The sequence below is a fragment of the Hyaena hyaena genome, unplaced genomic scaffold (genome assembly GCF_003009895.1).
Source record: "Hyaena hyaena isolate Hyena2069 unplaced genomic scaffold, ASM300989v1 scaffold_1590, whole genome shotgun sequence".
Lineage (NCBI taxonomy): Eukaryota > Metazoa > Chordata > Mammalia > Carnivora > Hyaenidae > Hyaena > Hyaena hyaena.
Genome location: NW_024082217.1, coordinates 1 through 14,610, shown reverse-complemented (window position 1 = coordinate 14,610; position 14,610 = coordinate 1). Strand labels below are relative to the sequence as shown.

Genomic DNA, 14,610 nt, shown 5'->3' with positions numbered 1-14,610 from the left:
TTTTTTTATGTTTATTTTTGAGCTGAAGTCAGACACTTAACCGACTAACCCACCCAGGTGCCCTGAGTGTCCAGCTCTTAGTTTCATCTCAGGTCATGATCACATGGCTTCGTGAGACAGTGCAGAGCCTGCTTGAGATTCTCTTCTCTCTCTGCACCTCCCCTACTTGCTGTCTCTGTCTCTCTCAAAATAAATAAATAAACTAAAAAAAAAGTAATGGGGGCACCTGGGTGACTCAGCTGGTTAAGTGTCCGACTTCGGCTCAGGTCATGATCTCATGGTTTGTGGGTTCGAGCCCCACGTCAGGCTCTGTGCTGACGACTTAGAGCCTGGAGCCTGCTTCAAATTCTGTGTCTCCCTCTCTCTCTCTAACCTTCCCCTGCTCGCACTCTGTGTATCTCTCTCTCTCTCAAAAATAAACATTAAAAAATTTTTTAATTAAAAAAAATAATACTAATAACCGAGTTGTGCAGTACTGTCAGAAATATTTACTGTTTGTCCTGGCTGAAACCTAACAAGATTTTTGAAAGGATTCAATAACACTATTGATGAGGTTTGGGGGTGATGGTGGGGTTCAGAGCTGATGACCAAGAAAGAATTCTTGAAGACTATAATGCAAAAAGGTGATTTTATTTTATTTTATTTTTAATTTTTTTAAATGTTTTGTTGATTTCTGAGAGAGAGAGAGAGAGAGAGAGAGAGAGACAGCGTGAGCAGGGGAGGGTCAGAAAGAGAGGGAGACACAGAATCTGAAGCAGGCTCCAGACTCTGAGCTAGCTGTCAGCACAGAGCCCAATATGGGGCTCGAACCCACGAACCGTGAGATCATGACCTGAGCCAAAGTGGGATGCTCAACCGACTGAGCCACCCAGGCGCCCCTCAAATCTAGTCTTTACAGGCTGGATGGCTGGATGGCCCCAGCTGTTTCCAGAATTGTTATTCAAAGTCCATCTATTCTTTTTATCAGTCCCAAAGTCTCTCTTATTTATCCCAAAAGGTTTGTAGGAACTTGCATTTTTTCCCTTGTACCTTTGAGATGTAAATGTTCTACCCATGTTCAGACCATGCAAACTTCAGGTAATTCTTATCAAAAAAAAAAAAAAAAGGAGGAAAGATCATTTGATCTTGATTTGTCAAAGACAAATATAAATCCTCAGTATCTTTTTCACAAATACTAATGGAAAAAGCCCTAGTCACCTGAGTAGGTAAAGTTAATCAATTACATTTACCAGAAAACAACTTTGATTCCATTTTTATAAGTTGTGAGTTTTGTATTATTGTACCTAATACATGGCAGTAATTTTTTTTTACTCTGCCCACTTCAACTTTTTTTTTTTTTTAATTAGACTCTACTCCAGATGTGGGACTTGAATTCATGACTGCAAGATCAAGAAACATGCTCTAACAACTGAGCCAATGGCAGTAATTTTTTATTTTATTTTTTTACTTACTGTTTGTTTATTTTTGAGAGAAAGAGAGACAGAGCATGAGCCCAACAAGGGGCTCAAACCCACAAGCCTTGAGATCATGACCTGAGCTTTACCGACTGACCCACCCGGGTCCCCCCAGTAATTTTTTTAAATGTTCACTTATTTTTGAGAGAGAAAGAGACACCGTGAGCAGGGGAGGGGCAGAAAGAGAGGGAGACACAGAATCCGAAGCAGGTTCCAGACTCCAAGCTGACAGCACAGAACTCAACTCGGGGCTGGAACTTGTGAACCACGAGATAATGACCTGAGACGAGGTCGGCCACTTAACCCACTGAGCCACCCAGATGCCCCACCAATGGCAATAATTTTTTTTTAATTTTTTTTTTAATGTTTTATTTATTTCTAGGAGAGAGAGAGAGACAGCGTGAGCAGGGGAGGGTCAGAGAGAGAGGGAGTCACAGACTGAAACAGGCTCCAGGCTCCGAGCTGGCAGTCAGCACAGAGCCCGACGCGGGGCTCGAACCCACGAACCGCGAGATCATGACCTAAGCGAAAGTCGGACGCTTAACCGACTAAGCCACCCAGGCGCCCCCCAATGGCAATAATTTTTAAGTGGAAGTTATAAGGCCTCTGTTTATATCTTTCTGTATATTAGTGTGTCTACCTGTGTCTGTATATTTTAGATATGTGATATTTCCCACCTCTGGATGGTATTACCAAAATCAATTTGTAAAAGATCTCTATTTAATCGGCTTAAAGAAAATTAAATTCTGGGGTACCTGAGGTGAGAAACGATGAGGTTTTGGGGTGATAGTGGGGTTTGCGGGGTCCGGAGGAGATGGCCAAAAAAGAATTCTTGAAGATATCTTTGGTGCAAAAAGGTGATTTTATTAAAGCACAGGGATAGCACCCTTGGGCAGAAAAAGCTGTCCCAGACCCTGTGGAGAGACTAGTTATATACTTCGGAGTTCGGGGTGGTAAAGTTAAGGGGAAGTTTTCAGTGAGATTTTCATATGCTAATGAAGACTTACAGGATACAGGAGCTAAGGTTGTTTTTCCTTCTAGCAAAGCATTAAGACCGTAAAAAGAGGGGATCCTGGGTGGCTCAGTCGGTTAAGCGTCCGACTTCAGCTCAGGTCATGATCTCATAGTTCGTGAGGTCATGATCTCATAGTTCGTGGGTTTGAGCCCCGCGTCGGGCTCTGTGCTGACAGCTAGCTCAGAGGCTCGACAGTAAAAAGAAATGTTTTACTCTGCCAGCCTCAAGTATTGGTCAATGGACTGCAGAGCATAAGAAAATTTAATTTTTATCTGCCATTTCCTTCTACCTTTGTTTCCCACATCAAGAAGTGAGATGACTCATTTTCAGAAATAGCAAATAAATGCTGTGCTGTCTAGTAACAATAGGTTTACAACCTGTTGGAAATATGTACAACCCTCCCCCCCTCCCCCACCACAGTGGAGTCCCAAACCCTTAAAACACTTCACTTCCTGGTTCTTCCCCCTCTCTATTTTCTGGGCTTATTTTTTGCAGGCTTTGCAATGAGCATGCGCCAAAGAACTAAAGTCTCTTGAGTCATCTCAAGGAATGTGCATTTGTTCCAATCAGACTATTTTTTGCCTTACACGGGCATAGGTGACTTCCGGTAAGGCTGTAACCTCTGTAGTACTCAGCCAATGAAGAATCGGGGGAGGGACTTGCACATGAGGAGATAAATTGCCTGCTGTACCTGCCCCAGTGTGCCTGTCCATCAGACACCTGCTCTTGCCAGAACTTTGATTAAAGCCTCGCTTCACTGTGCCTTGAGTCTCCGTGACCCTCACACCTGGCTGGCTCAGTTGGAGAAGCACGCAGCTCTTGAACTCGGGGTCGTGAGTTTGAGCCCCACATTGGGTGTAGAGATTACTTAAATAAAACTCAAAAAGGAAAAAAAAAGAAAATTAAGTTCGTATGTAAATTGAATTCTCATTAACATAATAGACAGTAACCCAAATGAATTTCAGGTTCACCTGAACTAGGAAAATATTTGTTATTAAAGCTAGTTTAAGTTTGTTGGTTTGATTAAAATAGGCATGTCTTTGGTGTTATCAGCATTAAATATAATACTTTCATTCTACCTAGGTTTACTAAAGGTTGGAAAAGTTCATGTTAATCCCTTACAAAATTTGTCATCAAGAATAATAGCTTGGGTTGATGGCCGATTTTCTCTTAATGTCTCATGAAGTTTTGTGGGTAGTCCAAACAAAATTGTTAAGAAAAAGCAGATCAAATAAATATAAATAGGGGGCACCTGGGTGGCTCAGTCAGTAAAGCAGCCAACTCTTGGTTTTGGCTTAGATTATGATCTCACGGTTCCTGAGTTCTATCCCAAATAGCACATCTTTTTCATAACTTAACATCTCAGAAACCAGGATGCATTTATAATTACATGCCAGAAAGCACTGCTACTTTTTTACAAGTTGTAAAAAACAATTCAACTGAGTAAATGGGAAAATCTAATTGGCTCTATTGAGGGATTCATGAACCAGACAGCAGCCTATCTTGCAAGTAGTAAGGAGCTCCAAAGATCTCCAAAGAGCACAAATGGGAGACTTTTATAAGCAGAAATGGGGCAGGACAAGGAAGTTATTAAGAAAAGGATGGTTTCAGGCAAGGTCACCTTCCCTTGAGGAAAAGGGGAGGGGTCTATCATGCAGATTACCTCACTGGTACTGATTAAGAAATACTAGATTGTCAGTTTAAAGGTCATATTCCTGTAGTTAGGTTTCCATTTGAGCTCATTGTTTCTTTCTCTTTCTTTTTATTTTTAACAGTTCCCTCCTTTTGATCAGACTCTCTGCCTGAGAGATGTGATCAAAATTTAAGACCTCTGTGTCATTCTCAGCTACCACTATGTGGTTCTCACAACTTTTACTGATCCTCAGTATGATAGTTACAGGTCCTGATGTTTTTGCTTTCTCTCTATGGTATTAACACATCACAACTCCAGTTTGAAATTTTTTACTTTCATATTTTTTAAGGTTTTATTTTTTCCTTTAATTTTCTTTTAATTTTTAATCTTTTTTTTGTTTGTTTGTTTTGGGTTGTTTTTTATGTTAGAGAGAAAGCAGAGGAGATGGGTAGAGGGAGAGAATCTCAAGGAGGCTCCACGCTCAGCACAGAGCTAGATGCAGGACTTGATCCCACGACCCTGAGATCATGACCTGAGCCCAAATCAAGAGTCAGAGGCTCAATAGACTGAGCCACCCAGACACCTCTTAAAATTTTTCTTTTAAGTAGGCTCCACACCCAATGTGGGTCTTGAACTCACAACCCCAAGATCAAGAGTCACATGCTCTACCAACTAACCAACCAGGCACCCCTTTAAGATTTTATTTTAAAGTAATCTCTACACCCAACATGGGGCTCAAACTCACAACCCCAAGATCAAGAGTTGCATGCTCTATCAACTGAGCCAGGCAGGCACCCCTGAAATTTTTTAGTGGGTCATTTTCTTCATTCCTTTCCAGGCATACCAGACTTAGATTGTTGGCTAGAGGCTGTGAACATGCATGCATTTAAAGACTGAGAGCATAAGGTGCCAAGGAGATTACTAGCTTACTATAAGCAAGTAATGTCTTCCAAATGCCTGGAGTATACCTTGGGGTAAGGGTTCCCAAAATGAAACAAAAACCAATCAAAGTCAAATAAGTCAGAGAAAGATCTTCAAAGGAGTCACCTTTTTTTTTTTTTTTTTTTGAGAGAGAGCATGAGCAGGGTGGGGAAGGCACAGAGAGAGAGAGAGAGAGAGAGAATCCCAAGCAGGGTCCATGCTGTCAGTACAGAGCCTGATGAGGGGCTCAGTGTCATAAAGCGTGAGATCAAGACCTGAGCCAAAATCCAGAGTCACACGCTTAACCAACTGAGCCACCCAGGTGCCCCTGAAGGAGTCACCCTCGAGAGAGAATCCCAGGCAGGTTCTACACTGTCAGAGCAGAGCCTGGTGCAGGGCTTGAACTCACGGACCCTGAGATCATGACCTGAGCAGAAATTAAGAGTTGGTTGCTTAGCCAACTGAGCCACCTAGGCGCTCAGGGAGTCACCTTTTTTTTTTTCTTTTTTTCTTTTTTTTCTTCTTTTTTTTTTTTTTTTACTAGTAGTAGTAGTGTTCATTTTTGAGAGAGAGGGAGAGTGGAAGAGAGGCAGACACAGAATCTGAAGCAGGCTCCAGATTCTGAGCTGTTAGCATAGAGCCTAACACAGGGCTCTAACTCAGGGACTGCGAGATCATGACCTGAGCTGAAGTCAGACTGAGCCACGCAGGCGCGCCCAGGGAGTTATGTTTTTAGGTCAAATAGCTTCTTCAGTGATCTTTTATGTACCTGAATTTCAACTTTTCCAGAAATGTTAATCCAGGCACAACAGGTGGTATTGGCCACAGCAATGACACCTCCATGCTTAGCTAGAAGACAATCAGTTTTATTATCAAGAACAAGTCTGACCAGATAGTCGGGATTTTTGTTAGGCAGCTATTGCTTTTGCAATGGAATCTGCAGTATTTTTGAGAGTTAAAGAGAGATTCCTTGTCATAGCCTCACTGGCACTCAGTACTCCTGACCAGGCAAGTAGGGACCTGCCAAAGGAAGTGAATCCTGAGATAGATCCTTTCTAACTTGACAATGTAAATTCAGAGGAGTTGACCAATGAGGTGTCTTAGCTTGTTTGTGAAAAGTTAGGGCCATGGTTAGTTAACCTAAGAGGCATTGCCCAGCTATGTGCCAGGTATCTAGGCATTCATAGGCCCAAGGAGAATGAAAACCACCACAGAAAAAAATAAATAAATAACACTTGTTGGGCACAAACCATTTTCACTAAAGTGGTACTGTTCATGGATTCATTCACAGAGATTGTTTCATTTGCCATTCCAAGCAAGGGGTCAGTTAAGTTTTCTCCTAGCCTGAAATGAAAAGTTTCTCTAAATTCCAGAGGTTATTCGCCTTAGCAGTGGCCTGGGAGATAATGGATGATCGTGTTATCTTCCCAGGCCAGTGTCAGAGTAAAGGAAAGAAAGAGAAGAAGAGATTCATGTTTAAAGTATCAAATCTCAATCCAGCATCATGGAAGAAAGTAGTCTACCTTGAAGTCAGCTACTTCTCTTCCTATTTTGGAGATCTCTAACTTTTGTACAGGACCAGATCTCAGATGTAGCCTTCTTCAGCTATGAGATGGAGATTCGGGTTTAAAGTCCCTGATATTTGGCTGCTATCTGGGTTGTGACAAAGACCCGCTATACTCCCATCCAAGGAGATTCAAAACAGACTTTGTTCTTAGAGATTCCAAATCAGAAGGGTAGGAGGAAATTGGAAATGTTAATTTGGTGAGTCACAGCCAGATATCTGAGGAAACTAGAGGAATTCAGGACCAAGTCTAATTTACAGATAATAACAAAACCTCAAAAAACAATAGGATTAAAGCCAATATAGAGAGGGATACTTGGAGTCAGAAGTTCAAGTGCCACTTGGTGTAGAGATTATTTAAAATAATATATTAAGAGGCACCTGGGAAGCTCAGTCGGTTAAGCGTCTGACTTGATTTCAGCTCAGGTCATGATCTCACGGTTTGTGAGTTCAAACTCCACATAAGGATCTACATTGACAGTGCAGAGCCTGCTTGGGATTCTCTCCCTCTCCCTCTCTCTGCCCCTCCCCAACTGCTCTCTCTCTCTCTCTCTCCCCCATATACATACACACACAAAATAAATGAACTAAAAGAAAGAAAAAGAAAGGAAGAAAGGAAGAAAGGAAGAAAGAAAGAAAGAACGAAAGAACCACTTTTTGTATTCTGTGACTTGTCTGTGCCTGGCCTTTGCCCATTTTTTTTCAACTATAAGAAAATATAGTTGTCTTTTATTGTTTGCAGGGGCTCTTTATACTTAGGAAAAATAAGTACTTTCTCTGTGGTGTGAGTTGGAAATATTTCTTCTTAATTGACTTGTCCTTAATCTCTTGTACCATGACGGGACACACCGGGGCAGGTGCTGGAAGCAGAGACCAGACCTTGATTACTGAAGAGGTTTTTCTTTTTTGGGGGGTTGGGGGAGGGGGGAGGGCGGGGGGAGGGCGTGGCGGGGGGAAACTCTCTTAACCCGAGATAGGATTCATTCACGGAAAGCAGCTCGGATGGACGCAAGGGCTGGAGCGGGGAAGGCATCCCTCCGGCGGCCCAGCCCCGCCTCCCGAGGTCCGACAGGCCTCCTCCGAGCTCCATACTTGGTACCACCTGCCTTGCGCCTGGCAGGGAGGCCGCCCCCGGCTCCGGGAAGCCCCTCCTGCAGAGCCGACGCTCCCCCGACTCAGAATGAGCTCCTCGAGCGACGGACACCGAGTTCGTCTTTCCGCCGGCGTCGGCCCAACTTAACACGAGAAGGGGTCGGCGTTTCTAGGGACTACGTGTTGCGACTTTGCCTTTCTTCCGGAGACTCTCCGCCAAGAGCTCCCGTACACAGGCCCCTCCTGCCGTCACCCCCAGTCCTCTTCAGTCCTGTCGCTGCTCTCCACGTGCACAGAAGACGAGCCCGCCGCCCCGCCGCCCCGCCCCCGCCGCGTGGCTTCCACGCTCCGCACGCAGAAGCCGTCCCGGTTCCCGGCAGCCCGCCGCGGCCACGCCTCCGCAGGCGACAGAAGGCGGGGAATTCAAATTAGGAACGGCGTTGGGTGAGAGCGACGGAGGAACGGCAGGCACACACTTTCTCTCTGAAAAGGTAGAGGTTTAAAACTCTGCAGGAGAGCCTGCTGATGAGCGGGCCCCACACCGAAGTCAGAGAAGCGAGGGAAGGGAGACCCCGAATGAGGGTGACCAGGCTCACCGTGAGTGCAATGTGGATGACGGCGGGGCGGCTGCGGCGCGGCCCAGGCACACGCCATCGCTTCTCGGCCTTTTGGCTAAGATCAAGTGTAGTATCTGTTCTTATCAGTTTAATATCTGATACGTCCTCTATCCGAGGACAACATATTAAATGGATTTTTGGAGCAGGGAGATGGAATAGGAGCTTGCTCCGTCCACTCCGCGCATCGACCCGGTATTGCAGTACCTCCGGGACCGGTGCACCCCCCCGGGGGAAACAAGCCTGGTTTCTAAAATAAGAATGTGGGTTGTGTCTTGCAAGCTTTGGTTTTGGAGGTTCTCAGCTGGTTCTCCCGAACACCTACAGCACCTTAGCCTCTCACGTGCTCTCGAAGTTGGGTATGAAGGAAAGTTCGCCCAGGCTGTTGGCGGTACCCTTGGCCGTATTTGGCGGTCCTGGGGCGGAGTGCAGTCGTTTATTAAGCGGAATGTTAACGCTGCCAGGAAGTCCATCCGTCCGGGTGACACATCTCAACCCTGCTTTTCACCTTATGCGAAGGTAAAACCTTTTCTTAATCTCCCAGTTCATAACATGACACAGACGTGGGCGAGCTTTCTCTCTAAAGGGCCATGTCGTAAACAGTTTCGCTTCAGGCCACCCCCCTCCCCAAAGTTCTCTGAGACCTATTCTTTTACGACCCTTTAACGTGCATTCCGTTTTTGACGTACACCTTGGGAGAGCGGAATGGGCCACATTGGGGTGCGGGCTGTAGTCCGCCCACCCCTGATATCCTCAAATACCCACTACTGTCTTGGCAGGGAGATGCCTCTCTTCAGGCTTCTTGACAGTCGCCTGCCAGAACTAGAGAAAGGCCTTCAATTTACAAGTGGCTGTGGCTCCTGACCAGAGTGGACACGGAGACTTCCTGCTTATTTGTCTCTCCCGGGTTTTCCATTCGTACGAAATCCATTTGTTGAGCACCCACAATCTACACGCTTCATTAAATACCTTTGCGTTGGCGGACATTTCCAGGCTTTCTTCCTTAAACGCATGGTTCCTGCAGTTTCTATCAACCTGTGATCACCAAGTCTTTTTTATTTTTATTTTTTTAATGTCTTATTTATTTTCTGAGAAAGAGAGGGAGAGAGAGAGAGACAGCGTGAGCAGGGGAGGGTCAGAGAGAGAGAGAGAGGGAGACACAGAATCCGAAGACAGGCTCCAGGATCTGGGCTAGCTGTCAGCACAGAGCCCGACGCGGGGCTCAAACCCACGAACCATGAGATCATGACCCGAGCCGAAGTCGGACGCTTAACCGACTGAGCCACCCAGGTGCCTTACCAGGTCTTTCATACTCCCATATGTTTTAAGGCAGATCAGGATTTAAATCCCTACTAGTGCTCAGGAGGGCTCGTGAGTATACAAAATGAATCGAGGGATGCCTGGGTGGCTCAGTCTGTTAAGCATCCAACTCTTGGTTTGGCCTGAGGTGCTGATCCCTCAGCTGGTGACTTCCAGCCCCACATTGGGAACTGGGCTGACAGGTCAGAGCCTGCCTGGGATTCTCGCTTTCCTCTTTGTCTGCCCCTCCCCAGCTCTCGTGTTCTCTCTCTCTCTCTCTCTCTCTCTCTCTGTCTCTCGAAAGGAATCAAAATTTTTAAATTAAAAAGAAAAAGAAAGAAAAGAAAAGAACACTCCAAAGTTTCCGAAGACTGGAGGGATCATGTAGGGAGAAAAAGGAAATGTTTCCTCTTTGTTTACAAAGGTATAATTTACCACATTGTTGATAGCTTAAAAGAAAAGACAATAAGCTTTCCAAAAAATCTGGAAACACGAAACATTAGAGAACAAGCAATGTTACAAACAAGTCAGAAAAATGATCATCCTCTTCCTCAACTCACTGAGTCCCCTGTAATTAACACTGATGCTACTTGAATCCAGTTTTCCCATTAGTTCTGGAAATTCTTACCCAATGCTGTCTCGTGATCTGAAGTTCTCAAGCACTTGTGCTTGTCGGGGCACCTGGGTGGTTCAGTCGTTTAAGTGCCCGGCTCTTGATTTCAGCTCAGGTCAGGATCTCCCGGTTCGTGGGATGGAGCCCTGGCGTCGGGCTCTGTGCTGACAGCACGGAGCCTGCTTGGGATTCTCTCTCCCCTTCACCCCCTCTCTGCCCCTTCCACTGTCTCTCAATCACTTTGAACTTGTACTTGTCAAAGTACAAGGGATGGATGGATGAAACCGGTCCCCATCGTGGAGCGTTACCACCTGAGGGGGTCTCAGCCGGAAGCCTGGGCTTCAACCCCGGGCTGACACCTGGAGGCCCTGGAACCTTCCCTCTCAGGACCTCAGTTTCCTTGTCACCTAGTTACTAGCACAGGAGGGATGACTCCCAACGTGCTGGGAGGTCCTGAGGCCCAGGGGGTGGGGGCGGGGGTCCCTTAGCTGCTCCCTTCTTCCCCTGCCGCGCCCCCCCTTCCCCCAAAAGAGAAAATCTAAATCTAAATCGGCTCATTGGCTGAGACGATGACTCAGCCCTAGGGGTGGTGAAGTGCAGGTAAAGGAGCAGGCTGCCCGGCAACCCACTTTGGATCTTCAACAGCGGGCCAGGCACCCAACGTCCGGCCCTCAGCAGCCCGGTTTCCAGCTTCTTGAATCAGCCCCGCGCACACCTGAGTCTGTCTCCAAGTCTGGTTAGCTTGACTCTTTCTGAAGCGCACTTTTCTCATCTGTCAAGTGGGGATCCTAAACCCTGATCCACTTTCCTCAGGAAGCGGATTGGAATGAGGACCCGTCAACAGCAAAGACGCAAAACCAACCAGCCAAGAGTAAGGGTCCCCTTCATTCCGTGGGAGGAGGCAGAACCAGAAAGCTGAGGAAGGTGGGAGGCGGGCCCAGGCAGCCTCGGTCTCTTCAGTTGTAAACTACGATAACTAACACCTTCTCTTTGGGATTGTTGAAAGACCAAAAAGAAAAGGTGGGGATTTGCTGGCACGCAGTGGGTGCTCAGTGACGTCAGGCAAGTTATTTTTTAAATTGTTTTTAATCTTTCTTTATTTTTGAGACAGAGACAGAGACAGCGAGCGAGAGAGAGAGAGAGAGCGCAAGCAGGGGAGAACAGAGAGAGAGAGACAGAGACAGAGATACAGGTTCCAGGCTCTGCGCTGTCAGCACAGAGCCCAAGGCGAGGATCGAACTCAGGAACTGCGAGATCATGACCTGAACCAAAGTCAGCGGCTTAACCGACGGAGCCATCCCTGCATCCCGGCAGGCAAGTTTTGAAGCCCGGTTCTGGGTGGAGCCTAACTAGTTTTGTGGATCCAGTCTAGCTGGGCGTGAAACTTGCTCTGCAGCACACAAACCCTCCCGTTCCAGCCCCAGGATCCTGAGCACATTCGGGGCGGGAGGTTGGGGGGGCAGGTACTCTGCTGGCCCATGGGTTGCCTGGATCACGTGTCCCATTCCGGGGTGTTCAGGCCTCAGGTAACACCCACCAACCGCAGAAATGCAGCGTGAGCCCCACGCCTCTTTGCTCATGTCTCTCGAGGACCAGTAAAGTGCATCTAATCACTAACCTTCAGGACCTCTGGGCCTTTGTAGGATCCCATCCACGGTTCTTGGAGCCTTCCGGTCACTTCCAATTCAAAAAAGAAAAAACAAAAAGTTAGCCCATGTGTTATGGGCCCCTGTTCTCTGTCTCACCACCAGAGTGTTCTAGAAACCTTTTACAGACTCCCCTCAGGGACTGAGAAGGTACGGGTGACGGAAGAGTGGAGAGACATTGGTTTGCATGTATGGGCAGTGGGAGCAGAGATCCTGGAAAATCTATCTGCGGCTTCTCCCTGCCTCTCTCCCTCGGTCATCAAGTCCCGTAGCAGAGCGCCTCTCAACCAGTCACAGACACAGGGTGCCAGGAGAGCCTTGGTAAGAAGCCCGCGGTCCTGCATTTCCAACGCGCTCACGGGGACCCTAATCTGCTGATCTGGAGACCACACTTTGAGCTGCGAGACTGGAGACTGTGATAGAATGACCCACCTCGGGTCTTTTATTTTTTGTTTGTTTGTTTGTTGGTCTTAATCTATTTCGTGAGCGGGGGAGGGGCAGACAGAGGAGACAAAGCCGCTCAAGCAGGCTCTGCGCTGCGAGCGACGCGGGGTTCAAACCCAGGAACGGTGAGATCACGACCTGAACTGAAATCGAGAATCCGACGCTCAGCTGACCGAGCCCCCCAGGCGCCCCTGGAGTCATTTTTACAACAGGGTATATGTAACCCCAACTCGGCCAGCAGTCACTAGAGAAAACAATCTCCCTTGCCCACTGCAGAGTCAGACACACTGACCCGGTTCTGTCTGATGGGAGTCCTCCTCGAAGTAAAAGCTTTTGTCTGTACCTGGGGAAAGGAGGAGCGGGGGAGGGATTGAGAGGGAAGGGAAGGGAGAGGAAGTCAGAGAACACAAAACGGCATGCCTCTCCAACCAGTCTCTTCAACGAGTTGTGAAGACCGAGGTGACAACAAGAACCCGATGGAGGGGCGCCTGGGTGGCTCAGTCGGTTGAGTGTCGGATTCCGGCTCAGGTCGGGATCTCAGCGTCCGTGAGTTGGAGCCCCACCCGCGGCTCTGAGCTGAGAGCGCAGAGCCTGCTTGGGATTCTCTGTCCCCTTCTGTCTGCCCCTCTCCTGCTGTTGGGGGCTCTCTCTTTCTCTTCTCTCTCTCAAAATAAATAAACATTTAAAAACTCTCTCTCAAAATAAGTAAACGTTAGGAAAGGGGAAAGGAAGGGAAGGGAAGGGAAAGGAAGGGAAAGGAAGGGAAAGGAACTCAACTCGCTGGAGCAAGGGGACGGGGTAGACACTGAGAGGAAGGCAGGGCTGCCGCGGGCCCGGGTAACAAACCAGTGACGGTGGGGCCTGGACTTGAGGACGCTGTCCCCCTCGGCTGGCAGGGGCCCAACAGCCCTCTCAAGCCCGAGGCCGGGAGGCTCAGGAGCACGTGGCGTTGGCCTTCCGGGCCGGGCAGACCCCTCGGTCCGTGCGTGGACGTCGCCAACGGCTCCGTGGGGGTGTGGCTGTGGCCCGGAAGAGCCTGGCAGGTGCCCCTGGCCCACCCTGGGGCCCGCACAGTGACCCGCGCCGAGCAGGTGTGATACTGAAGAATCCACTGAATCAACAACTTTATGTATTATGCGTGTGTTTCTTGAGAGAGAGGGACAGAGACAGAGAGACAGAGAGAATCCCAAGCAGCTCTGCACCGCCCATTACAGGGCTCCATGTGGAACTCGAATTCACAAACTGTGAGATCGTGACCTGTGCCGAAATCAGGGGTCGGTCACTTCACCAACTGAGCCAGCCCCCAGGCGCCCCGAATCAAAAATTTTAAAAACGGGCTCTCAGAAGATTTTTTTTTTTTAAATAGAAGAATCCAGGGGCGCCTGGCCGGCCAGTCGGTAGGACCTGTGTGTGACTCCTGATCCTGGGGCTGTGAGTTCCAGCCCCACGTTGGGTGTAGAGAGTACTTAAAAACGAAATCTTTTTAAAAAGGGAGAGAGAGCGAGAGAGAGAAGGAAAATCCGGCAATATATCCACATAGGCATGAGGACTTTGTTATAGGATAAAGGTGGCATCAGAAACGGACGGCTTCATGGGCTGTTCCACATAGGATGCTGGGACCGCTGGGTAGCCCTCCGGAAGAAGCAAAGCCGTGTTTACACTCAAAGTCATCCCCAAGGACGAGTACGAAGCGCGCTCCAGATGGAAATGCAAAAAGATGAGCCACTCCAAGGACAGCGGGCAAAGAGCAGGAAGAACACGCAGTAACTTGACCAACCTCACGAGAAGCTGGTGCATGACCCCGAATGAGAAATCCTTCACGTGCAACGGGAAAGACTCCATTGCGGTGACAGCACACGCATGTCTGCCTTCCCAGGCCCCTCCTTCTGCGGATCAAAACGACTGTGAAGCTCAGAGAGTGAGCACCGTGGGGCGCCTGGCAGGCTCGACCAGAAGAGCATGGGACTCTCCTTGATCCCTGGGGTTGTGCGTCGGAGCCCTAAGCCGGTTGTAGAGTTTACTTTAAAATAAAATCTTTAGGGGCGCCCGGGTGGCTTAGTCGGTTAAGCGTCCGACTTTCGCTTGGCTCATGATCTCGCGGTTCGTGGGTCCCAGCCCCGCGTCGGGCTCTGTGCTGACTGCCAGCTCGGAGCCTGGAGCCTGTTTCGGAGTCTGTGACTCCCTCTCTCTCTGACCCTCCCCTGCTCACGCTGTCTCTCTCTCTCTGTCTCCTAGAAATAAATAAAAAATATTTTTAAAACTGTAAAAATAAAATAAAATGAAATAAAGTCTTTAAAAAGGAGGAAGAAGAATGG

The 14,610-nt window shown here is 47.9% G+C and overlaps 1 non-coding gene across 1 annotated transcript; it reads left to right on the top strand.

The window, feature by feature from the left end:
• The first annotated feature begins 8,331 nt into the window (after positions 1-8,331).
• LOC120226092 lies at positions 8,332-8,522 on the top strand. The gene has a single exon (XR_005526936.1). It is a non-coding gene; the product is annotated as a U2 spliceosomal RNA (small nuclear RNA).
• The last annotated feature ends 6,088 nt before the right edge of the window (positions 8,523-14,610 follow it).